The 26,217-nt window shown below is 35.5% G+C and overlaps 1 protein-coding gene across 47 annotated transcripts in view; it reads left to right on the plus strand.

Annotated features, from left to right (window-relative positions):
* The window catches only part of KCNN2 (potassium calcium-activated channel subfamily N member 2), a 712,042-nt gene that overhangs the window by 473,746 nt on the left and 212,079 nt on the right, over positions 1 to 26,217 (plus strand). For 15 of the 47 annotated variants that reach the window (XR_014838551.1, XM_085014292.1, XM_085014293.1 and 12 more), the window contains 2 exons: positions 16,848 to 16,894; positions 18,920 to 18,998. The exons of 23 other annotated variants lie outside the window; for them this stretch is intronic. The gene's annotated coding sequence lies outside the window, so the exon portion shown is untranslated. The remainder of the gene's footprint in view (positions 1 to 16,847; positions 16,895 to 18,919; positions 18,999 to 26,217) is intronic. 9 more of the 47 variants (XR_014838554.1, XR_014838552.1, XM_085014288.1 and 6 more) reach the window with 1 other exon arrangement.

Raw genomic sequence — 26,217 nt, forward strand, 5'->3', positions numbered from 1 at the left:
AAGGGGGTTACAGACCCAATCTAGTTCTGCCGAATGCTATAGACTCTCTTCTCATATAATTGTACATGAAAATTCACACCTGCAGGTTATTATTACTCTAGGATCTCTATCCATGAACCCCAGGGGTAGGATCTGGTGGCTGTAAGAAAGTCTAACCTCCCAGTGAAAATGAAAATCTGCCCATCAGATGTTAAAATATGAAGAGACAATTTTTGTAGTGGAAAATAATTTGCTTGCTTCAGGTTTATTTTAGCAACAGTGAAAGTAATAATTCTTATTATTTAATCAGTGTGGATTCAGAATTGAGAGAAATATCAACAGTTTCATAAACATTTCTAATTTAACCAAAAAATAAAAAATAGAATTGATGATCAGTCTTAGACTTTTCTATAATACCATATGCAAAAGTTATTTTTCACGTTAATTTTGATTCATTTTCCCCACCCTGGGTAATTATAGGCTGTTTGTAAGAAACATGTTAACCTAACAGGAATGAAATGGTGCATCCTTGGTCTTAATACATTGAGAGTTTCTGCTATTTTTAAAACTGCCTGATTCGGTTTTAAAAATAGCAACTTACTTTGTATTTCTATTGAGACAGAAAACAATTTATAGTAATTTTGGTTATGTGAAAAGTCATAGTAAACAATCATATGAGCTCTTATTCAAATTGTAAGGTGATGCTTTTGAATAAAAGCTTTTGTTTTTTCTGATCACAAGTTTTTTAATGCTTATTGTAAGCAGTACTTACCTGTGCAAATTAGAAAGAGAAACTACTTTCCCCTAAAGAGTAGCTTCCTCCCATTCCTTGTCAACAGTTTACAATGTTAATTTTTTGTTATAGCTATAATTACAATTATATATTCATATCCATATAATTGTATAGGTAGTTTTTAGATATCATACTAAATTTTCTGTCCTATAAAATCTGGAGTTTTTCACTTGATAAATATTAGAAACCCTTCCATGTCTATATGAGAAAATATTCTCTTCATGAAGGTTTTGCACATTTTTCTGTAGTTTAAAAATTCATGTGTAAATGTATCTTAAAATTTTATTGCTGCTATGAAACAAAGCTGTTAATATTGGTATTTTTGTCTTATGTCAGTTCCCTTATGGAGTTTTCCTGTTTGTTTTCTTAGTTTTATTCATTTTATTCTTTCGATTTTCTAGGTAGATATCATATTGAGTGCAAAAAGTATAATTAGGTCTCATTTTCTCTAATACTTAAGCTTTTTATTTCTTTTTCTTTTCTTATTGCATTGGCCAAAACTGCTGTTGTATATTGAATAATTATAAATGCTATTTTCCTTATTATGCTCTTGACTTTAATAGGAATATTTCATTCATTTAAATGCTGTTCGTTTGCCAAAACCTGAGAGTCATTCTTAGTTTCTCTCTTTATTTCATAATCACATTCAATCTGTCAGCAAATCCAATTGGAACTGTCCACAAATATATATACCCTGGTTACTTGAAAATATCTCTACTATTGCCCCTTAGATCAAGCCACCAAGGTTTTTTGCCTGACACTACAGTAAGCCTGGTAAGAGGTCTGTCTGTATCCACCTTTTCTTTTTGACAATCCATTGTCCCTAAACAGAGTGATCCTTTTTAAATGTAAAGCTGATCTTATCAATGCCATGGTTAAAACTTTCCAGGTGCTTTTCACCATTAGAATAAATTCTAAAATTCAGAGTTCCTGTTGTGGTGCAGCGGAAACAAATCCGACCAGGAACCTTGAGGTTGCGGGTTCAATCCCTGGCCTTGCTCAGTGGGGTAAGGATCTGGTGTTGCAGTGAGCTGTGATGTAGGTCACAGATGTGGCTCAGATCTGGCACTGCAGTGGCATAGGCTGGCAGCTGTAGCTCCAATTAGACCCATAGCCTGGGAACCTCCATATGCCACAGGGTGTGGCCCTAAAAAGATAAAAAAAAAAAAGGAATAAATTCTAAAATTCTGCAAGATTCTGCATGATCTGACCCCTGGCCTCTCTAGCCTGGTTTCCTAAAACTCTGTCTTCATTCTGTTCTCAATCTTGCTGTACTGGCCTTCCTCTTGTTCCTCAAACATACCAACTAGTTGTCCACCTCCAGTCCCTTATACTTGATATTTCTCTTTTCATGAAATCTTCAACAACCTGCCTGTACCTACCTTCTCACTATACATAGATCCATGCTCTAATGCCTCCTTAAATATTTTCTGATCACCTTATCTTCAGTAGCCCCTCATTCATTGCTTTTTGTTCTTTTACTCAAGTTTTAATTGTCTTACTAACAATTAAAAACACTTGAAATTATATAATAAATTGTTTATTGTTGTTTCTATTGTAAGGATATAAGCTCTTTTGGAAGTCTATCTTTATTTTGTTTGTTGTTTTGTCCTCCATGATTATAACAGTGCCTAGAGCATAGTAGGTACTCTATGCATACTATTTTTAGGATGGATCAATTAATGGCTATAATACTTCCCAAATGCCCTTTGTGAAAAGTCACATTTACATTGGTATTTTAAGGACTCTAAGAAGTCTGTCAAATTCTGTTTAATTTTGTTTAAGACCTTTCTGTTTCACATAATCATTTGAACATGATAAATTTTTCCCCAGTACATCGCTATTAGAGCTTATACACAACACTGTAAATCAACTATACCTTAATAAAGTTTTTTTTAAAAAAAAGAGCTTATAGAATATTGCTCTGTTGAATCTTGCCTTGGGAATCCCACTCTCTTACCCTCATTCTTTCACTGTTTTTATGATATCCTTATCAGAATTTTAGATAAGGATCCTTATAGATTAAAAATTAAGTAAAGTTTTAAGCTTATGCTTATGATCTGAAACAGTTAAAATTAAGATCATGAATTATTTCCTTTAAGTCTTGAGTGAAATTTATTTATTTTTTGTGTCTTTTGTCTTTCGAGGGCCATAACCCAGCATATGGAGGTTCCCAGGCTGGGGGTTGAATCAGAGCTGTAGCTGCTGGCCTACACCACAGCCACAGCAACACATGGTCCCAGCTGCATCTGCAGCCTACACCACAGCTCACTACAACACTGGATCCTTAACCCACTGAGCAAAACCAAAGATCAAACCCATGTCCTCACGGATACTAGTCAGGTTTGTTAACCACTGAGTCATGACAGGACCTCTGAGTGAAATTTAAAATAATCTGTTGGGTTGTATAAGTTGTTTATATATTCTAGAGATTAAGCCGTTGTCCGTTGCATCATTTGACACTATTTTCTCCCATTCTGAAAGTTGTCTTTTTGTTTTCTTTTGGGTTTCCTTTGCTGTGCAAAAGCTTTTCAGTTTGATGAGGTCCCATGGGTTTGTTTTTGCTCTAATTTCTATTGCTTTGGGAGACTGACCTGAGAAAATATTCATGATGTTGACGTCAGAGAGTGTTTTGCCTATGTTTTCTTCTAGGAGTTTGATGGTGTCCTGTCGTATATTTAAGTCTTTCAGCCATTTGGAGTTTATTTTTGTGCATGGTGTGAGGGTGTGTTCTAGTTTCATTGCTTTGCATGCAGCTGTCCAGGTTTCCCAGCAATGCTTGCTGAATAGACTTTCTTTTTCCCATTTTATGTTCTTGCCTCCCTTGTCAAAGATTAATTGACCATAGGTGTCAGGGTTTATTTCCGGATTCTCTATTCTGTTCCATTGGTCTCTCTGTTTTGATACCAGTACCACACTGTTTTGGTGACTGTGGCTTTGTAGTATTTCTTGAAGTCTGGGAGAGTTATGCCTCCTGCTTGGTTTTTGTTTCTCAGGATTGCTTTGGCGATTCTGGGTCTTTTGTGGTTCCATATAAATGTTTGGATTGTTTGTTCTAGTTCTGTGAAAAATGTCATGGGTAATTTGAAAGGGATTGCATTGAATCTGTAGATTGCTTTGGATAGTATGGCCATTTTTACAATATTGATTTTTCCAATCCATGAACATCTAATATCTTTCCATTTCTTTACATCTTCTTTGATTTCTTTGAATAAAGTTTTATAGTTCTCGGCATATAGGTCCTTTACCTCCTTGGTCAGGTATATTCCGAGGTATTTGATTTTGTGAGGTGCAATTTTAAAAGGTATCGTATTTTTGTATTCCTTTTCTAGTATTTCATTGCTGGTATACAGAAATGCAACTGACTTCTGAATGTTAATCTTCTATCCTGCTACTTTGCTGAATTTATTAATCAGTTCAAGTAGTTTTTGGGTTGAGTCCTTAGGGTTTTCTATGTATAGTATCATGTCATCTGCATACAGTGACAGTTTTATCTCTTCTCTTCCTATATGGATGCCTTTTATAAACAACTTGTACAACCCAATAGTAAAAAACGAAATCAATCAATGGAAAAATGGGCAAAATACCTGAATAGACATTTCTCCAAAGAAGAAATACAGATGGCCAGCAAACACATGAAAAAATGCTCAACATCGCTGATTATAAGAGAAATGCAAATCAAAACTACCATGAGATACTACCTCACACCAGTCAGAATGGCCATCATTAAGAAGTCCACAAATAACCTAATGCTGGAGGGGTTGTAGAGAAAACGGAACCCTCCAGCACTGTTGGTGGGAATGTAAACTGGTATAGCCACTAAGGAGAACAGTATGGAGATACCTTAGAAATCTGTACATAGAACTGCCATATGACCCCGCAATCCCACTCTTGGGCATCTATCCGGACAAAACTCTACTTAAAAGAGACACATGCACCCACATGTTCATTGCAGCACTATTCACAATAGCCAGGACATGGAAACAACCCAAATGTCCATCAACAGATGATTGGGTTCGGAAGAGGTGGTATATATACACAATGGAATACTACTCAGCCATTAAAAAGAATGACATAATGCCATTTGCAGCAACATGGATGGAACTAGAGAATCTCATCCTGAGTGAAATGAGCCAGAAAGACAAAGACAAATACCATATGATATCACTTATAACTGGAATCTAATATCCAGCACAAATGAACATCTCCTCAGAAAAGAAAATCATGGACTTGGAGAAGAGACTTGTGGCTGCTTGATGGGAGGGGGAGGGAGTGGGAGGGATTGGGAGTTTGGGGTTATCAGATACAACTTAGAATAGATTTACAAGGAGATCCTGCTGAGTAGCATTGAGAACTTTGTCTAGATACTCATGTTGCAACAGAACAAAGGGTGAGGGGAAAAAAAATGTAATTGTAATGTATACATGTAAGGATAACTTGATCCCCTTGCTGTACAGTGGGAAAATAAAATAAATTAATTAATTAATTAAATAAAATAGTCTGTATCTGGTGTCAATGTTCAGGGGTTTAATTTTGATAGTCTTCTGTAATTTCCTAAGATCCATTAAGATTTTATATCTCTTCATAAATTATTACATATAAATTTTTTTTCTGTAAATGTACTTAATATGGGTTATCTAGTTTAGGCAGTTTAATTTTTATACAATATTCTCATATTTTTGAAGCCTTTGTGTATGTGCTTTATGGTGCTTTTCTCATTTCTGATATTGAGTTGTCTATGTTTTTCATTATTTACATTTTGGTCCTTTGGAAAATATGCTAGGATTTGTGTATTGTGTCAGTCTCTGTTATCTGGCTTTATTTATTAATGCAACCATTTATTTCTTTTCTTTACTTTTGTCTTTTTAGGGCTGTACCCACAGCATATGGAGGTTCCCAGGCTAGGGGTCAAATTGGAGCTACAGCTGCCGGCCTAGACCAGAGTTACAGCAACATGGGGTCCAAGTTACTTCTGTGACCTACACCACAGCTCACAGCAACACTGGAGCCTTAACCCACTAAGCGAGGTCAGGGATCAAGCCTGCATCCTCATGGATGCTAGTCAGATTCATTTCCACTGAGCAACAGTGGGAATTTCCCATTTCTTCCTTTTGATGGTAAGGAAATTTCTTCCTAATACCTTATTTTTTTCTACTTTCACATGGTCTAATCAATTCCTCTGTGAGGGGAATTTGATTTTACTTCAGTTGAATTATAGCAAAAAATAAAAGGCTCTAGGAGTCTACATTTCATAATGTATCAAGATTCCCATGCAGTATAGCAAGCTTTCTTTTGTATATTTTCATTTTATGAGTGTTCCAGAGACTGTATGTAACATAAATTTTTTAAAAAATGTATTTATAATGAAGCCAGATAATTGCATTATCAATGTTCTCTTTAATTTTTGATGGTATTTTAAATTATTAAAACTATCATATCGATTGTCTTTTTTATTTTTTCTGATTTTTGATTTATACATTCTTATACTGTGTAAACTGAAGCATAAAACTATATAGATATTATATCAACTTTGTGAGGCATATTTGCAACTATGGTCATGACTGAAACTGGCCTGGATTTGTGTCCTTTTTTGTGCTATTTTTGTTGAATTTTGGTAACGAGGTTATTTTAGTCTTATAAGAGAAAAAGGAACCAAGGAGAGGTATATCTTCTTTTTCATATTCTTTAAAAAAATTTGTGCATGATTACATTTTTAAAATATATTTGATGGAAATTGCTGGAGAAGCCATCTGAAACCATAGTTTTCTATGTAGGAAGATTTTATTGGAGGTAATAAATAGATTCAATTTGGTTTCTAATTATGTTTTCCTGAAAAAATATTTATACTTACTCCTGACTTCCAATATTGCTCTTGAGTAGTCAAATGTCAGTCTGTGTTGCTCCTATGAATTTATTTCTTTGCTGCAGTTAAGATTTTCTTGTTGTCTTTATTTTTTGCACCTTCACTCTGATTTATCTAGGTATGGATGTGCCTTTACCTATCCTTTAAATGTTTTTATAGGGCTATTGAGTATTTTCTCTCATCAATCTGAATTCAAATAGCAATTTGCCTTAAACATTGCTTCTTTCCTCCTCTTCTGGAACTCAAATTAATTTATCTTATGCTATGTCTTTTAATGTCTCTTACCCTGTCCAGTTTATGCCTCATATTTTTGCCTCTCCATACTTCATTCCAGCTGGCTTCTTCTAATCTAACTTCTAATTTATCAATTTTTTTCTTTAGTGGTATTAAACCTATCTATTTAGTTCTTAATTATTGTATTTTTCAGTTCTACAATTTCCAGTTAATTTTGAAATCTTTGGTGTCTCATTTTACTTTTTCCACTTGCTTATTTTAATACTTAAATTCAGTTTATATAGCTCATTGATCATAGATTTTATAAGTATACTACTTTCTATATCCAGTAATTTATAAATATGGATTTTGCTTCTGTTGTCTATAATTTGCATTGATTTTGACGATTGTTGTCTTTTTTTATATTCTGGATAGTCTTTCATTGTTTATGGAAATTTTTATTTGAAAAATTACTTTTGGGAAATACTTGAGCCTGAGTATATACCTTCTACCAGAGGAAATTTGTTGTTTTAATGACAGGTACCTAAGAGTGACTGCAGTCTGGGATCAAGTCTTAGGGATTTTTGAGCTATCAAGTTGACCTGTCAAAGTCCCCTAACTTAAGAGTGCAGCCCCTAAGTGTCCCTACCACAAATAGAGTGTATACTACATTAGGTTTCTACCTTCAGTGGGCACTAAATTCAGACTCATCCTTCCAGCTGCTAAAATTTCCATGAAAGATCTGCTTGCCTTTAAGCCCTCACCCTCCATATAGGTAAATTGGTATGAAAGTGACACCCAGAGAATAGAAAATATTCTATAGGACATCACCTTCTGGTGTTTTCAACAACTAAACCTTGCCTCCTTCTCAATTTCAGGAACTCCACCTCTCAGCTGCTTCATCTTTATGGGCAAATGTCTCTGCAAAGAAAATCTCTACTGGGTCTCTTTTTATTTTATCCTCTTAACAAGAAATTTCATAACATATTTTGGATATTTGGTGTTAATTAAGATCTTTTCTGGGACTTCATGTCATGGTTCAGTGGAAATGAATCTGACTAGCATCCATAACAACACAGGTTCAATCCCTGGCCTTACTCAGTGGGTTAAGGATCTGGCGTTGCCATGAGCTGTGATGCAGGTCACAGATGCAGCATGGATCCTGCATTGCTATGACTGTGGTATAGGCTGGCAGCTACAACTCATTCGACCCCTAGCCTAGGAACCTCCATATGCTGTGGGTGCAGCCCTAAAAAGACACACACACATACACACACACACAAAAGAAGTTTTCTGTCTTTTTCACAAGTGGTTTTCAACAAAGGGGGTAGTGCAAATGACCTGGTTTGCCTTTACCACAAGTAGAAGCCTCTGTGTATGCCTGTGTGTGTGTGTGTGTGTGTGTGTGCGTGTGTGTGTTAGTGTGTGTATAATAATTATATATTTTTTCAAGAAACTCATTTCTGGAGTCCCCATTGTGGCTCAGCATTAACAAACTGACTAGTATCCATGAGGATACAAGTTCTACCCCTGGTCTTGCTCAGTGGATTAAGGATCCAGCCTTGCTGTGGGCTGGGTATACATTGCAAACACACCTTGGATCCCGCATTGCTGTGGCTGTGGCATAGGCTTGCAACTGCAGCTCCCATTTGACCTCTAGCCTGGGAACTTCCATGTGGAACAGGTGCAGCCCTAAAAGAAATAAATAATTAAAAAATAAAATCTCACTTCTAATACCAATCTATTTCAATACAAGCTATTTCCTCTGGTGACAACTCATCACTCTCCCTTTTTAAAATTTTTAAATTATAGTTGATTTACAGTGTTGTGCCAATTTCTGCTGTATAGCAAAATGACTCAGTCATATGTACATATACTTTTTTTTCATATCATCCCCCATTATGTGCTACCCAAGAGACTGGGCACAGTTCCCTCTTCTGTGCATTAGGACCTCACTGCCCATCCATTCTAAATTTTATAGTTTGTATCTACTAACCCCCAATTCCCCATCCATCTCACTCCCTCCCTCTCACCCTTGGAAACTCCACAAACCTGTTCTCTATGTCTGTGATTGTTATTTCTATTCTGTAGATAAGTTCATTTGTGACATATTTTAGATTCACATATAAGTGATATCATATGGTATGTCTTTCTCTTTCTACTTCACTTAGTATTATAATCTCTAGTTGTATCTAAGTTGCTGCCAGTGGTATTATTTTGTTCTGTTTTATGGCTAAGTAATATTCCATTATGTGTACTACCACATCTTCTTAATCTGTGCATCTGTTGGTGGACATTTAGTTTGTTTTCATGTCTTGGCTATTGTGAACAGTGCTGCTATGATCATAAAGGTGAAAGTATTTTTCTGAATTGTAGTTTTCTCTGGATATATGCCCAGGAGTGGGATTGCTGGATCATATGATAGTTCCACATTTAGTTTTCTGAAGAACATTCATACTGTTTTCCATAGTGGTTGTACCAATCTTTATTCCCACCAATAGTGTAGGAGGGTTCCCTTTTTACCACACCCTCTCCAGCATTTATTTGTTGACTTGTTAATGATGGCCATTCTGAGAGGTATGAGGTGGTACCTCACTGTGGTTTTGATTGCATTTCTCTAATAATTAGTGATGTTGAACATTTTTTCATGTGCCTCCTGCCTATCTATATGTTTTCTTTGGAGAAATATCTATTTAGGTTTTCTGCCCATTTTTTGATTGTATTGTTTGGTTTTTTAGGTTGTTGTTGTTGAGTTGTGTGATTTCTTTGTATACTTTGGAGATAAAGCCCATGTTGGTTGCATCATTTGCAACTGTTTTCTCCCATCCCATTAGCTGTCTTTTCGGGGGTTTTTGTTTTATGGATTCCTTTGCTTTGCGAAAGCTTGTACATTTCATTAGTTCCTATTTGTTTATTTTTGTTTTCATTTCTATTGCCTTGGGAGACGGACCTAAGAAAACATTTGTATGATTTATGTCAGAGAATGTTTTACCTATGTTCTCTTCCAGGAGTTTTATGGTACCTTGTCTTATATTTAAGTCTTTAAGACATTTTGAGTTTATTTTGGTGTGCAGTATGAGGGTGCGTTCTAGTTTTATTGTTTTTATTCAGATTTTAAATTGTGAGTTTTTATCATGTCTGTTGATTTTTCATTGACCTGTGTTGAAAGTTTGTTTCCATGTCTTGGCTATTGTGAACAATGCTGAGTTGAGTATTGGCAAGTGAGGGAGTCTCCACTTGCAGTCCTATTGCCTTTATCACTATGGCACTATGGTTTGAAATATTCTTGAATGTATTGGATCAAAAAAGAGAGGTTGGCATGCCCCATCATGAGAGAATGTATTCAATACATGGATTTATGGTCAGACTTCACCCCAACACTTTGAGCAGTTATGTGAGTAGTGGGCAAAGAGGTGGATATTTTCCATGTTCAGCATAACTGGCATTATAAAATATGGATTGTTATTTCCCTCCATATCACTCTCCAACTTATGGTTTCCACAGGACTTTGAAGACTTAAGAGAGTGGGCACTGAAGCCACACTAGTGAGTTCTGACTTACTAGTTGTGTAATCTGGGTAAAGTAACTTATTCTCTCTGTATTTCATTTTCCTATTCTCTTAAGTGGGAGTAATAATAGCACCTACCTAACTGAGTATTATGAGAAGTAAATGAATTAATATATGTAAGACAATTAGAGCACTACATTGCATTTAAGTAGCAAATGCTCAGTAAATGCTGGCTTTTATCATGTCCACATGTAAACTTTTAACACATACATTTAAAATTCCTTTTTTATCAATGTCTAAAATAGAACAAAATATTTTAACTTCCTCAGATTATCAGACTAACGAGAACACCACAATTCTAGATCTTTCCAGATTTCTGGTTTTAATTTACATTTTTTACATCAAATTATTATACTCTAAAACACTCTCTTCAAATTTCTTTACTGTTGGCTTTTGTTAATAAAGTTACATTTAATTAATTAGATAATTGGCACTTGGAAATTTTGCTGTTCAAAGGAAATGATCTTATTTTTTGGCATCTAAATCAAAGGGTATGTTGTACTAAGTAGGTTTATCCTTGTCTTCTGATGGTGACAGTGGTGAAGCCTGGTAAACTTTAAGTGACTTATTCAGTTATAAGCAAATTAATGTGTTAAAAGCTCTAATTAAAAAGGTAGGAAACATCCATAATCAGATGATTAACTTCACCAGAGGTAGAAATTATAAGTAGTAATCAAATGGAAATGCTGGATCTCATATATGGATGTAATTAAGGTTAAATGAAGTCATAATGGTAGGGATTCTGATCCAAGAGGATTGGTATTTTTATAAGAGACACCAGAGAGTAAGCTCAGTCTCTCCTTATTTATATGCACATGCACAAGGAAAGCCCATGTGAGGATAGAGTGAGAAGGTGGCTGTCTACAAGGCAGGCAGAGAGCCCTCACTAGGAACTGAGCTGGCCAGCACCTTGATCTGGGAATTCTAAGAAAATAAATTCCTGTTGATTAAGCCGCCTAAAATTTTGTTGTTGTTGCTGCTGTTGTTGTTGTTGATGTTTCAGCAACCTGAGCAGACTCACGCAGTTGGGTAGAAGTTATAGATCATTCCAGTTGGGAGAGAAAACCTGAACAAATGTGTGGAAGAAGGAATAAGGGTGGTCTATGAGGGTATGTGCATGTGTATTAGTATTGCTAGAACATTAAAATAGAACTGTGATAAATGGGGAAGAATGGCAGTAATGAAAAACAATGATAAATAAACCAGGCCATTTTGTGGAAGTCCTTACATTCTATAGTAGGAAGTCAGGATTTTTGTCCTAAAAAAGAGGATGAGAATTAAGAAATGAATTTACAAGATGATATTTATGGGTCTTTAAAAACATTATTTTTGAAGTTCCCGTCGTGGCGCAGTGGTTAACAAATCCGACTAGGAACCATGAGGTCACGGGTTCGGTTCCTGCCCTTGCTCAGTGGGTTAACGATCCGGCGTTGCCGTGAGCTGTGGTGTAGGTTGCAGACGCGGCTCGGATCCCGCGTTGCTGTGGCTCTGGCGTAGGCCAGTGGCTACAGCTCCGATTCAACCCCTAGCCTGGGAACCTCCATATGCCGCGGAAGTGGCCCAAGAGATAGCAACAACAACAACAACAACAAAAAGACAAAAGACAATAAATAAATAAATAAATAAATAAATAAAATAAAAAAACATTATTTTTAATCAACAGTTGTGAGTTATGTGAATGATGAATTTTTTTAACATAATTGAGGGTAAGGAGATCATTAGCAAGCTGTTGTAGTCTTTCAGATAACAAATGATAAAGGCTTAAACTACTACATTGGAGGTAAAGATGAGAAGAGCTGAAGAAAATTTCTAAATACTCTTGAATAAGTAAAATAAAATCTCAGTGTTTTCTTAGGGTAAAATTTAAGATAAAGAGAGCTTTAAAGGATCTTTGCAGGTAGAGATGGATCCCATTTTTAAGGGCCTGAAGCATACTCAATTTGGGGGGATACTTTTATGAAAAATAATGCAAAATTATTTTCCCCCAATTTAGCTCCATGATTAATTCACCTCCACTGGCAGATTTCATGCTTGACTGTCAGGATAAATCATGGCCATCCACTCTGCTAACATTCACAGGTAAAGGGAAAGGTTAGGGAGGAAGGCAGTGAACAGGTCTAGTTTTGGACATCCCCATGTAGATCAGAGGCAGTTAGAGATGTTTGAAAGGGTGCTCAATAAAATAGTCTGAGTTTTTTGAAATTCTGAATTTCAAAAATAAGTGTATTAATTTAGCAGTCATCAGAGAATAAGTAGAAATTAAAACTTAGAAAAAGAATTAGATCATCTGGAGAATAATCCTGAGGAACACTAACACTTTATTGTAGGCAGAGACTCAGTGAAAAAATAGTAACATTTCAGTTCAGTGATCTAGGTAAGAAAGGCCTCAACAACAGCGGTGGTAAAGGGAATTGAAAGGAGAGATGTTTTGGAGATTTTAGTTGACAAAGAAGACCAGAAGAACAACTTGACAACAGAGAGATGGAAGAAAAAAGTGAGATAAGAGTGATAATGAGTTCATACTGCCTGGGTAAGTTGAGTAGATGAAATATTCATTTATTAATATGGGAAGTCAGAAGAACAGATTCAGAAAAAAATGGCCAATTTGAAGTGTCTCCAGAATATCATAATAGAAATGTCTTCCAACAGTTGCTTTGAGTTAGATATTCTTTGCCTTTATTTTCCAATGTAAAGGGAAAAAGTTACAAAATCTTTTATCATTTGTCTAGTTAGTTATATAGTAATCAGTGCTCTTATAGAAGGGGAGTTCAGAATCATTAGCCAATGAGTGGTATTCTTAAAAAGTATGGACAGTCATTTTAAGAATATTCAGAAGATTACCCACATACAGAATCCTAGAGAACACCAAGGGCCAAGAGAACAGAGGGTAAGAGCCAATTTAAATGCACTTGCTCTCTTTTTCCAAGATGCATTCTGTCTCTGTGGATTTACGTATTCTGTATATTTTATACAAATTATATTACACAATATATGACCTTTTGAGTCTGGTTTCTTTTACTTAGCATAACGTTTTTGAAACTTAGCCAAGTTGTACCATCTATCAGTCAGTACTTCCTTTTTATGGCTAAATAATGTTCTATTCTGTGTTGATACCACAGTCTATCTTTTCATCTATATAGTTTGTTTTCACCTTTTGGTGATTACAAGTAGTGCAGCTCTGAATATGTACATATTATTTGTTTAGATACATGTTTGGATATGTGTGGGTATATACCTCTAGGAGTATTATTGGTTCATGTAATAATTCTTTGTTTAACATTTTGAGAATCCACCATTTTCCACAGGGAGTGAACTGTTTTACATTCCCACCAGTAATGTGTAAATTTTCTAATTTCTTCATATTCTTGCCAGCACCTCTTATATCTGTTTCTTTGATGTCACCCTTGAGGGTGTAAGGCAGTGATTTAGATTTCCATTTCCCTTATGATTAATGACATTGATCATCCTTCCAGCCATTTGTATGCCTTTGGGGAAATTTCGATTCAAGTGTTTGTTCATTTTTCAGTTGGCTTTTTTGTTATTGAATTGTACATGTTCTTTGTATTCTGAAGACTAAGCCCTTGTCAGATATGTGATTTACATATATTTTCTCCCAATCAATAGAATATCTTTTCACTTTCTTGATAAAGTCATTTGATGCACACAAAAAAGTTAAATTGATGTACTCCAATTTATCTAATTTTTTCTCTTTTGTTGTTTGTGCTTTGGGTATCACAATCTAAAAATCCATTGTCAAACTAAGGTCATGAAGACTTATGTATGTATATTTTATTCTAAGAGTTATATGATTTTAGTTCTTAATTTATGTCATTGATCCATTTTTAGTTAATTTTTGTATATAGTATGAGGTAGGGGTTCCAACTTCTTTCTTTTACATGTGGATGTACAGTTTTCTTAGTACTACTTGTTGAAAAGACTGTCCCTGTCCCCATTAAATGCTCTTGGCACCCTTGTTGAAAATCACTCAGCCATAGAGTTATGCTTTTATTTCTAGACTTTCAGTTCTGTTTCTTTGGTCTATATATCTATCCTTATGCCAGTATCACACTATTTTGATTGCTATAGCTTGTTAATAAGTTTTAAAATCAGGAGTGAATCTTCCAAATCTGTTCTTCTTTCAAGGTTATTTTGACTATTTAACCGATTTCAAGATTGTTTGACTTGAAATTCTGTATGAATTTAAGAATTAGCTTTTCTATTTCTGTGAAAAAGACTAATGGAATTTTGAGAAGTTTTCTTTGAATCTGTTGATCACTTTGGGTAATATTGCCATCTTACCAATATTGTCTTCAAACTCATAAACAGAGGTTATCTTTCTATTTGCTTAGATTTTAAAAAAATTCCTTCAATTATCTTATAGTTTTCAGTGTATAAGTCTTTCACTTCTTTAGTTAAGTTTTCCTTAGATTTTTTTAAATTGTTATTTCCACAATACAATTTTTTTCCTACTGTACAGCATGGTGACCTAGTTACACATATATGTACACATTCTATTTTTTCACATTACAATGCTCCATCATAACTGACTAGACATAGTTCCCAGTGCTACCCAGCAGGATCTCACTGTTAATCCATTCAAAAGGCAATAATTTTCATCTATTAATCCCAAGCTCCCAATCCACCCCACTCCCCCCTGCTTCCCCTTGGCAACCGCAAGTCTATTCTCCAAGTCCATAAGTTTCTTTTAGGTGGAAAGGTTCATTTGTGCTGTATATTAGATTCCACATAGAAGTGATATCATATGGTATTTGTCTTTCTCTTGCTAACTTACTTCACTCAGGATGAGAGTCTCTACTTCCATCCATGTGGCTGCAAATGGCATTATGTCATTCTTGTTTATGGTTGAGTAGTATTCCATTGTGTGTATATATACCACATCTTCCTAATCCAATCATCTGTCAATGGACATTTGGGTTGTTTCCATGCTTTGGCTATTGCGAATAGTGCTGCAATGAACATGCGGGTGTCTTTTTTAAGGAAAGTTTTGTCTGGATATATGCCCAAGAATGGGATTGCTGGGTCATATGGTAGTTCTATGTATAGCTTTCTAAGGTATCTCCATACTGTTCTCCATAGTGGTTGTACCAGTTTACATTCCCACCAACAGTACAGGAGGGTTCCCTTTTCTCCACAACCCCTCCAGCATTAGGTATTTGTGGACTTATTAATGATGGCCATTCTGACTGGTGGGAGGTGGTATCTCGTGGTAGTTTTGATTTGCATTTCTCTTATAATCAGTGATGTTGAGCATTTTTTCATGTGCTTGTTGGCCCATCTGTGCATCTTCCCTGGAGAAATGTCTATTCAGATCTTTTGCCCATTTTTCCATTGGGTTGTTGGCTTTTTTGCTGTTGAGTTGTACAAGTTGCTTGTATATTCTAGAGATTAAGCCCTTGTCAGTTGTATCATTTGAAACTATTTTTTTCCCATTCTGTGAATTGTCTTTTTTTTTCTTTTTGGATTCCTTTGCTGTGCAAAAATTGTCAGTTTGATTAGGTCCCATTGATTTATTTTTGCTCTTCTTTCTGTTGCTTTGGGAGACTGACCTGAGAAAATTCCTTAGATTTTGTTTTGAATGTTACAGTAAATAGAATTATTTTCTGAATTTCTTTTTTGGATTATTCATTGCTGGTGTATAAAACACAACTGATATTTTGTGTTGATCTTGTACCTTGCAACTTATTAAATTTGTTTATTATTCATAAGGGATATTTGCCTATAGTTTTCTTATCTTGTGGTATTTATGTCTTGCTTTAGTATCAGGGTAATGCAGGACTCATAAAATAAATTAGGAACTATTCCTTCCTGCTGTGGTATCTTAAAATACTTTGAGAAAGATTTATATTAATTCTTCTTTATATATTTGATAGAAATCACCAGCAAACCTCAGTTATGTATCTTTTTTTGTTGAAAGGTTGATTACTGATTTTAAAAAATCTCTTGTTATAGCTGTATTTAAATTTTCTATTTCTTCTTAAATCAATTTTGATACTTAGTATATTCCTAGAAATTTTTTAAGTCTAGGCTTTTTAATTTGTTTGTATATGATGATTTACAGTATCTTTTATAATTATTTTTATTTCTGTAATGTCATTGGTAATGTTTCTACTTTCATTTATGATTTTATTTTTGTGCATCTCTCTTTTATCTTCTTCATCAGTCTAGCTAAAGGTTTATCAATTATTGACCTTTTTAAAAAATCAACATTTTGTTTCATAACTCCATTATTTTGCTGTTTTTTATTTCATTTAAATAAAAATGAAATTTAAATAAAAATTTTATCTCCACTCTTATCTTTATCATTTCCTTCCTTCTGAAATCTTTGACTTTAGTTTGCACTTCTTTTTCTAGTTCTTTAAGGTGTAAAGTTATATTATTGATTTGAGATGTTTCTTTTTTTTCCAATATAGGCATATCAGCTGGAAATTTCCTAATAGGCACTGCTTTGCTACATTTTGTAAGTTTTGGTAATGCTGTATTTTTGTATTCCTTTGTCTCTATTTTCGATTTTTTTTTGCGATTGCTTCTTTGACGTGTTGATTATTTAAGCATATGTTCCTTAATTTCTACATATTTATGAATTTTCAACCTTCCCTTCTGTATTGACTGCCTTTCATTACTGTTAGAAAGGATCATTTGTATGATTGCAAACTTCTAAATTTATTGAGATTTGTTTTTCAGCCTAACATACACTCTATCCTGGGGGATGTTTCAGGTGCGCTTAAGAAGATTATGCATTCTGTTGTAATGATGTTTTTGTGCATAAAATAATTTACACCAGATTATAGTAGAAAATAGTACAGCTATTAAAATATCTTTGGATGTTATGATCTAGCAATATATGGGCTTTTTAATTAAAACCTTGAATAAACTACCATAATCTTAAAGTTATATCCATATAAACAATATTTCAGGATACTTACATAATCTAATATGATATCAAAACATCTACCATTTCTGTAAGTGACAAAGTCATAGGTACTAAGTGGTATTAGTGATTAAAGGAAATAATATACTTCAGTTAAAGATTAGTACAAATAAAGAGGCACCTTTTTTCCCACTGAAGCTCATAGATGTACTGAATTCTATCCCCAAACCTTCTGGGGGCCTAGGGACCCTAGGTTAAGAACCCTCATCGTATGGTTTTGTCTTCAATTTGAAAAAACACTGGTCTAAGCCAGTGGGTAAATGTTTCTGTCTGGGGTTAAAGGAAGCAGAATGGACAACCCCACATAGTTCTCTTCTGTAGACAATTTAGTTCCAAATTGGAATCAAATCCTGGTGTCCTGATGGAAGGGAGAGGCTGAAACTCTTGCCTCTGTTGCTAATGTTATTGCTCACACTTAGAAGAGAGCTTAGGGGTCAAATCCTTAGGCATTTAGTAAGTCTAGAAAAGAAAGTCTCATTTCTGAGGCTTAATTAGTATTTGTGTAGCACCAAGAGGTCTCTGTAGAAATAGCCTTGGGTAAGAGAAAATTAGTGTTTTTAATTATTATCATTAAAAATGAATATTTACAGGAAATTGGGCTGAAGGCCATCTGGCCCAAGTACATTCCTAAGGGAGGCCATGAGGCACTAAAGGGGAAGAGGGGGGAGCTTTGTGCAGAATGGATGGAATTATTTATAGCTTCTCAAGGCTCTAGTTTAAGTCATCAACTGGAAAGGGCATTTAAAAGTTAAAGTGAGAATTAAGAGACTGAATTTGAAGAATGTGAGTATTTTTTCTTTAAGAAATACTCTTCTTAAAAAACACTTTCATTTTTAAGAGACACTTTCATATTTTAACATTAAAATGTGGTAATATACACTTCTCCCCCCACCAGTGTATATAATCATTGTTATTTTTTAAGTTGTTGTTGTTTTTTTTTTTTTTTTGTCTTTTTTAGGGCCACACCACAGCATATGGAGGTTCCCAAGCTAGGGGTCAAATCAGAGCTGTAGCCGCCAGCCTATGCCACAGCCACAGCAATCCCAGATCCCATCAGCATCTGCAGCCTACACCAAAGCCAGACTCTTCACCCACTGAGTGAGGCCAGAGATGGAACCTGCATCCTCATAGATGCTAGTCAGATTCATTTCCGCTGAACCACAATGGGAACTCCTACAGTCTTTGTTATTTTTTTAAACTGAGGGATGAAAAGTAGCATTTTAGATGTTACTATATGTATATGTGGCCTTGGCAAGTCATTTTATTCAGTGGCTCTCTGTGAAATAATATTTCATCCTTAGTTACTTCTTTGGTGTTAAATTGATGAAAGAGTTAGTATTGATGTAGTTGTGTAATACCTGGATTCTTTTCAGGCATAACTAATTCATTGTTTCAGTAACACAAAGTCACGTTTTAAATATAGGGTTGGATTTTAAGGTGTGAATTTCATTAGATCATTTTTTTATCTACATTTCTTAATTTTAAAATATTATTTCTTCTAAAAATAAATCAGAGAAAGAATAATTGGATATTATTCTTTACCATTCACAACAGAGACTGACAAAAGGATACTATAAGATCTGATGACAGAGTTTGGTGAATGAGGACTCTCTCCTACTTTGCTGTTTGGAAAGTAAGTGGATTAACACTTTGAGGAAGTAAATGGTGGTTTATTTCAAGAATCTTATAAAATAGCCATAATAGTAGACTTAATAATTCTATTTCTGAGAATATATCCTGAAGAAAGTCACAAATACAGAAAAATCTTTCTCTGTAAATATTTACCACAGCATTATTTATGACATTGAAAATTAAGACAATCTAAATATTACATAACAAAGGTTGAGTTACATAAGGGATATAGTATTTATTTGACTGTAACAAATAATATTTACTCCATGTGTGTAACAACAGGGAGAGTGTTAAAGCATTTATGCAGTATATAACAAGCAAAATGTGTTCGTACAGTAGTAACAGCATAAGCCCTTAGCTATGTATTTGGGCAAGTTGCTTAACCTCCCAGTCTCAGCCTTACATGTAAAGTAAGAATGCTAGAACTGTAAAATGACAGTTCCTCCTTTGTACAAGGACCATGAAGACTAGGAGTTTATATATACTTTGGTTAAACAGTGCCTAGCATAGAATAAGTGCTTCATAAATACTAGCTACTGTTATTATCATCATTACTGCTGGCTTATCGCAGTAGATTTAGAGAAAGAAGCCAGTAGATGCCAGCATAGATACAAGTTCTTTAATGTGGCAGAAGGTTCCACTTACTGCACAAAGATGGCTGTGCTGGGGAAGAGACACAGAAGGACTCCTAGTCACAGAGCCAAGCTTCCCTCACCTTCCACCTCCACAAAAGCCAATGCCCACCAGCTCACCAACCCCAAACCACAAAAGCCATCTCAATACACTCCCAAGTGATCACCAGAAGATCAAAAGTTAGAACTGGGTTCATTTTCCAATCATATCTTTTCCTAGTAGGCCCAGACTTTAGGGTTATGAAACTTAATCCTGCAATTACATATTAAGTGAATTAACCCAGATGAAAAATCATGAAATAAAATATCATCAGACATACACTATTTGAAATAATCCTGAATAGAAACCAAGAATCAAATTAAAGAAATCATAATGTAACCAGAAACTGGTCTTGAGTAGTAAAATCATGGGTCACTTATTTTGTTCTCTTTCAAATTGTCTGTTTTCCAAAATTTTATGATTTGAAGGTACTGAATGTCAGGTAAAAGGAATGACAGTAGTAAAGATTTCTTATGTGTGGTTCCTCTTATTTTGTAGAGTCACTTCAGGTGTACTGTGTTTTTCTTGGGAAATTTCTGTAACAGGCTTGTGAAATATAACCAATCCATATTTGATCAATATAAGTTAGAGTCCTTTCAGTTAAAAACATCAGAAACATCTGATCAAACCTGAATAACACAGAGAATGTATTAGTAATTATTCCAAAGGGTGAAGGTCAATTTAATGACCTAAACATGCTGTCAAGAAGTCCCTCCCTTCCTCTCATTTTTTTTTTTGTCTTTTTTTTTCTTGCTCTTTCTTTCTATCTCTGCTTTCATGAGGGTGGTTTCATCCTAAGACTGCTTCCTCTGCATTTGTCAGTGGCAGCCAAGCCTATAGCCCTTCTTTTTTATGCAAAAATAAATGTCCTGACTGGATGAATTTAGGTAATGTGGTCATTCCTGAATCAATCTCTTGGGCCAGCAGAATAGCTCATTGGCTTAGGCCTGAGCTTCATGATTATCCCTGAATCAGTATCAAGCTGAAGGAGATAAAATTATCCTGATTGTTTTAGAATGCAGTCAAAATGTGCCTATTTAATAAGCCCCCATTTTCAAATGCTTAAAACATCTTTTTTAAAAGATGAAAATCTTAAATGCAAACCTTATGAGGCTGTCTCCAGACCTACTCAGTCATCTACCACCTCTCAGTCATTACTCTATATGCAGGGCCACATGGGAAGGTAACTTATGGCACGAAGCCTTCAATTTCCTAGGTTATACAACCTGTGGTGGTGATTTATCCAAACTTGAGGTTTTGTTGTTCACCCCATTTCCACTACTCAGCCCTCCTACTCTCTTCATACTCAACACTTCTTCCTGTTCTTACATCACCATTAGTTTCTCACTCTAATATTTTATATTGAGATAAACTGTATGACCTCTTCCTTGGTCTTTGGCTCTTGGTTTCCAAGTAAAGTTTGAAAATTCCCCAACTTTTTCACTTCCTTGCCCAGCCTCTTACATTTCAAAGTGACTTTCAGGACTTACTGTCTCTACCAAAGGTTTTTTAAAGTCTCATTTGGAGTTCATAAGCCTGGAAATCAACTCTTCATTCTCATTGAGTTCTTTCCTAACTTTTCTTCCCTGGAGCCATAGATTTTAGTCTCCAAGTCTAGTTTTAATTGCACAAGGGCTTTAGGGTAAAATACTGGCTTAAAGCAATTACATTGAGGAATATTTCAAGACATTGTCTTGCTGCCATAATACATGTCAAGAATCATGCAGACATTAAATGCTATAGGGGTTCAAGGAAAAGAGAAATTAAATTCTAACAAGGGAAATCAGGTATCACTCATGAAAGTAGTAGGACTTGAGCTAATTCTTGAAGAGTGAGTAGAAGTTCGGGAAGAAGAAGAGAAATGAAGTTCTGTTGATGGCTTGCCTTTGTTGCAGTGGATTAGATAGTACAGTATGTTCTATGTGAGCTTCTCTTTTAGCAAAGCTTGGGCAGGAATTGATCCATAAGTTTGTAGGTATAATTATTGATTACATCTATCATTTCCCTCAAGAGAGTTACTTGTTTTAGTCTATGTGGGCTGCCATAGCAAAATACAGTAGACTGGGTAATTTATAAACAACATAATTTTTTTTTCTTACAGTTCTGGAGGTTAGGAAGTCCAAGATCAAGGTGTCTACAGACTAGATGATCTGGTGGCTGCAGACTAGATGTCGGGAGGTTAGGAAGTACAAGATCAAGATGTCTGTAGACTAGATGTCTTGCTCCCTAGTTGGTAGAGGGCTGTCTTCCCATTGAGTCCTCATGTGGCAGAAAGGATAGGGGAGCTCTCTGGGGTCTCTTTTATAAGGGCACTAATCCTAATCATGGGGGCATGACATTCAGATTCTCAACCTAACCACCTTCCAAAGATCCCCATCTCCAAATGTTATCACATTGAAAGTTGGGTTTTTACATGTGAATTTTGAAGGAACACAAACATTCAATCTCTAACAGTACTTCATGTAATTCTCATCAGTTTTGGAAAGCATAAGGCACATATTTGCCTTTCTAAGTTCAGTTAACTCTCTTAAATGCCATGCCTTCTTTTGTTATCCAATACTGTTTTCATGATGGTTCTGTTTGCATGACTGCACCACTGCCTCTGATAGTGGGGGTTACCAGTGTCAACTGAAAAGACACAGAAGGCTGCTAATTAGAAGCGGTTTTATTTGAGATCTTAAGATTGTGATTATGGAGACACAGATGCAGGTAAAATTGAAAGAGTGTTCTAGGAAAGAAAAAGAGGGTCTTGTGAAGGGAAAAGCCATGAAGTTGCACTCTAACATAGGAAAGGGAATTTTTGTCCTTAAGGGATGGCTGTCATGAGTTGTTTTAAAATGAGGATTTGATAAGTATTTTGAGTTTCTGGAACACTGGGCAGAAGTTCTAGAGGCCTGTGTTAAGACAATAAGTGGTCAAAAGGTTAGATTCCATCTATCCTGAGAAATGAATAAGTCACACTTTCTCAGTGGCCTCTGGACTCTCTAAAATAGAGAGCTTTCTTAGTTATACTGACTCCGTTTTGACTTTCCTGTCATATGAGAGATATATTTTCATTGTTCCTTGAGATAATAATGTTTTAAAAAAACCTGAAAGGTCAATTTTCTAATTTTAGTGATGATTCGCAATGGAAAAGCTTTGATAAAATCAGTGTTTTTGTCTGTTTTTATTTATTTACTTTGTTTTCAAACTAGGATGTATGGACTATTTTTGAGAGTTCTTACATTATTATGTAAATAAGGTCTCCACTGAGCACCTTCTATCTGGAACTATTCTTACTGATTCCTAGAATTGAAATTGCAGCTGACTGTAATTGTGAGTTGTATAACCTTGGACCTTTATTTAACATCTCTGTTTCATCTTTGGTGAAATGAAAATAATAAACCTTATCGTATTGTTTCTTGTATGATTAAATGAGAACATTATTGAAAATTTGGTAGCTACTTTCATTATGATTAGACGAATGTGATAGCACAAGTGACATTTCCATATTGTCGTTTCCCTCACCCTTTGTCTGCTAAGGGCATGTTTCTTGGTCCTTTTCTTCATTTACAAAAAGCTCTTGTGTAACCCATTTCTCCGTTAATGCTAGGGCCACAAAATACCCTTATAGTGTACATGAGCTTGCCCTTCTCCTGGTCTTCCTTGTGGTCCCCCTTTCTAAGAGATTGGAACTATTTCCAGTTTCTTATACACCAGGCTTTTTTCACAGTCTCCTCCTGGGACATCTGCAATGAGGTCCAAGGAGAAGGCCAGCCAGTGCAGGAGACAAAGTGACACAACTTAACATTGGCTGCAGTCAGCATTTCCCAGCCAGACAGGACTCTGAGTCCTCCTTAGAGTCTTGGCTGAGAAGTTATTCTGTAGAAACCTATAGAAGAGGATAAAAATGATCTACTTACCTTGAAGCAGATGCTAGCTCATTAGGTAAGAACATTTTTATACTAGGGTGAAACAAAATTCACTTACCTGACCAAAGCAGTTAACAAGGAAGGTTTGTTTTGTAACAAATAAATGTAGAGCAGCTTACATGTAATATCTCAAGCATGCTCTTAAAAAAATCCCTTGAGATATGAAATACTATTTTAGATTTGAAAATACCAATACTCCACATTAAATAGCACCCACCCAAAATTACAATCTACGTCTGTCAAGTTTCAAAGCTTTCTACTTTCCTAGAATTGAAGAATATTCACCGGAACTGCTGTCGATAGAGGGCAAGCTGCTGATTGAAAGTGCTCTTAGCTGGGAGCTGATGTCTCACAGTAGCCTCTTTTTGTACTATTGAACTTGTAATCATTCTTGACCTTGCATAGTTATTAACAGTTCATTTGTAAGTAACTTATACCTCCTACTGAAAGGTAAATTTTTGTGGATTGAGATCTTGTCTCTATTTCTTTGCTTATATAAACAATGAACATTTATTCATTTGAGAAACATTTATTTAAAACCTACTATATTCAAAGTACCAGCCGTCTTCGTTAGTATATTGGTGAGTATCCCCGCCTGTCACGCGGAAGACCGGGGTTTAATTCGCCAACGGGGAGGCAACATGCCCTGGAGTTCCTGGCATGGCACAGCAGAAACAAATCCGACTAGGACCTCTGAGGTTGCAGCTTTGATCCCTGGCCTCGCTCAGTGAGTTAAGGATCCGGCATTGCCATGAGCTGTGGTATAGGTCGCAGACATGGCTTGGATCTGGCATTGCTGTGGCTCTGGTGTAGGCCGGCAGCAACAGCTCCCAATTATACCCCTAGCCTGGGAACCTCCATATGCTGCGAATGCAGCCCTAAAAAGACAAAAAAAACCCCAAGTACCATATTAGATACATAAAGAAATACAGTGTATTTCTATATCTAGTTAATGAACGTTTGTTTATTCCAAAAATATTTATTTATGACCTACTACATTCAAAGTATCATATGAGTTAGATGCTACTGCAGACAAAATGTAAAAATATGAGGTCTCTAGTCATAAGGAGATTCTTCATCTAGTAGTAGAAGAACGAAGACAATGAGAGTAATTGTTATAATGAAAGAAACAGAAGATAGGTATTAAGATATTAACTTCTGGAAATAGAAAAATGAAAACAGATAGTTGGCAAAAAAAGACAAAACAAATGGCAGGATGCAAATAGAAGTTTATTTCATTTTATTTGTTTGATATCACATTCCTTTGAGAGAAAATACAGTAAGAGGAGGATTTTCTAGGCCTCGTGATTCCACCTTGCACCTGAGAGTTCTGAGACAATCAGACTGAAGCAGAGCATTCTGGGGGGTTTGGTGCATTCTGGGATGAGGTCATTACAGACAGTTTACAACCAAGCCCGGGTCTGGAGGCAGCTCGGGAATACAGCTGCCATAAGAAGATTAAATGAATTACCAAAGCACACAACACTCTGCATTTCAGGGGAGTTACATTATTTTTGACTAAGAAGGTGAGTGAGGACATAGACAAGCTACTGTGGAAGTTCAAATAGTAAGAGAGAAGACTTGTGGGTAGAAAGGACTAGAAGAGGCCCCGTAAACAATGACATGCAGGCAGGTAGAACAATCTTAGCATAGCACAGAGGCAGTAAACTTGGATATATGTCAAAGTACCGAAACCAATTTGCCAAAAAGTCAATTCAATTTGGCATACTGGTTGTTGGACAAGTTCACTTTTGGCAAATTGGCTTGCTTCTGGAAATCTTGGAACATATATAAAAAGGGAAAAGAGATGGGGAGAAAAAAAAAAGTATTTATTGCTCTCATACTAGATACTAAACACTGTTCTCAGTGCTTGATACATGCCATCTTATTTCACCTTTTCCATAGGCTTTGTGGTACATATTAATTATACTAACCTTTCAAAAGAGAAAAACTGTACATCATAGTTCATAGAATATAAAAGATAAAAGTTTGTCTCAAGATCTCCCAGTCACTTTGTTGAAGGTCTACCATCAAACACAGATTTTCTTGGTTTTAACACCCTGTAGTTTCTACTTCAACACACAGCCCAAGTTTGTGTTAAAGTAGGTTCTGAAGGGAAATTGGTATAAGTAGGTTTATAGGCAAAAGCCAGAGCTCAGATTCTCAGTCAAGGAGATTGAACCTGAGAACTAGAAACAACTGATTCATTGAAAGGAAGAGTGACAATGCCTTATTTGTGTTTTAAGAAAATTAATCTTATAATCGGTGTGTACGGTGTTAGACCAGTTAAAAGCCTATTATAATAGATCCTATAAGAAATAAGAAGCTAACTAGGGTTATAATGAAAATTGGTAGAATAAAATAGATTTAAGAGAGGTAGAATGGCAAGTCAGTAGAAATTAGGGATTTATAGTAGGGCACTAGAAAAAAAGAATAAATTGTGACAAAATTATAGTTAGAGAGTGGAGTTTGGAAACCATTATCAAGGTCAGACTCAGGAAGAAGGATTATGTATTGTATTTTTGACATTGAGAATTTGAGGTATCATTTGTATACACAAGCAGAGAGGTCCTTCTGGTAAATGGAAGTTTGTGACTTGCCCTTGAAATAAGTCTTGGCTGAGATGTGATTTAGCAG

The sequence above is a fragment of the Sus scrofa genome, chromosome 2 (assembly GCF_054392235.1).
Source record: "Sus scrofa isolate SSC_HxYL_T2T_F1_AM1 chromosome 2, Sscrofa_HxYL_maternal_Yorkshire_Landrace_v2.0, whole genome shotgun sequence".
NCBI lineage: Eukaryota > Metazoa > Chordata > Mammalia > Artiodactyla > Suidae > Sus > Sus scrofa.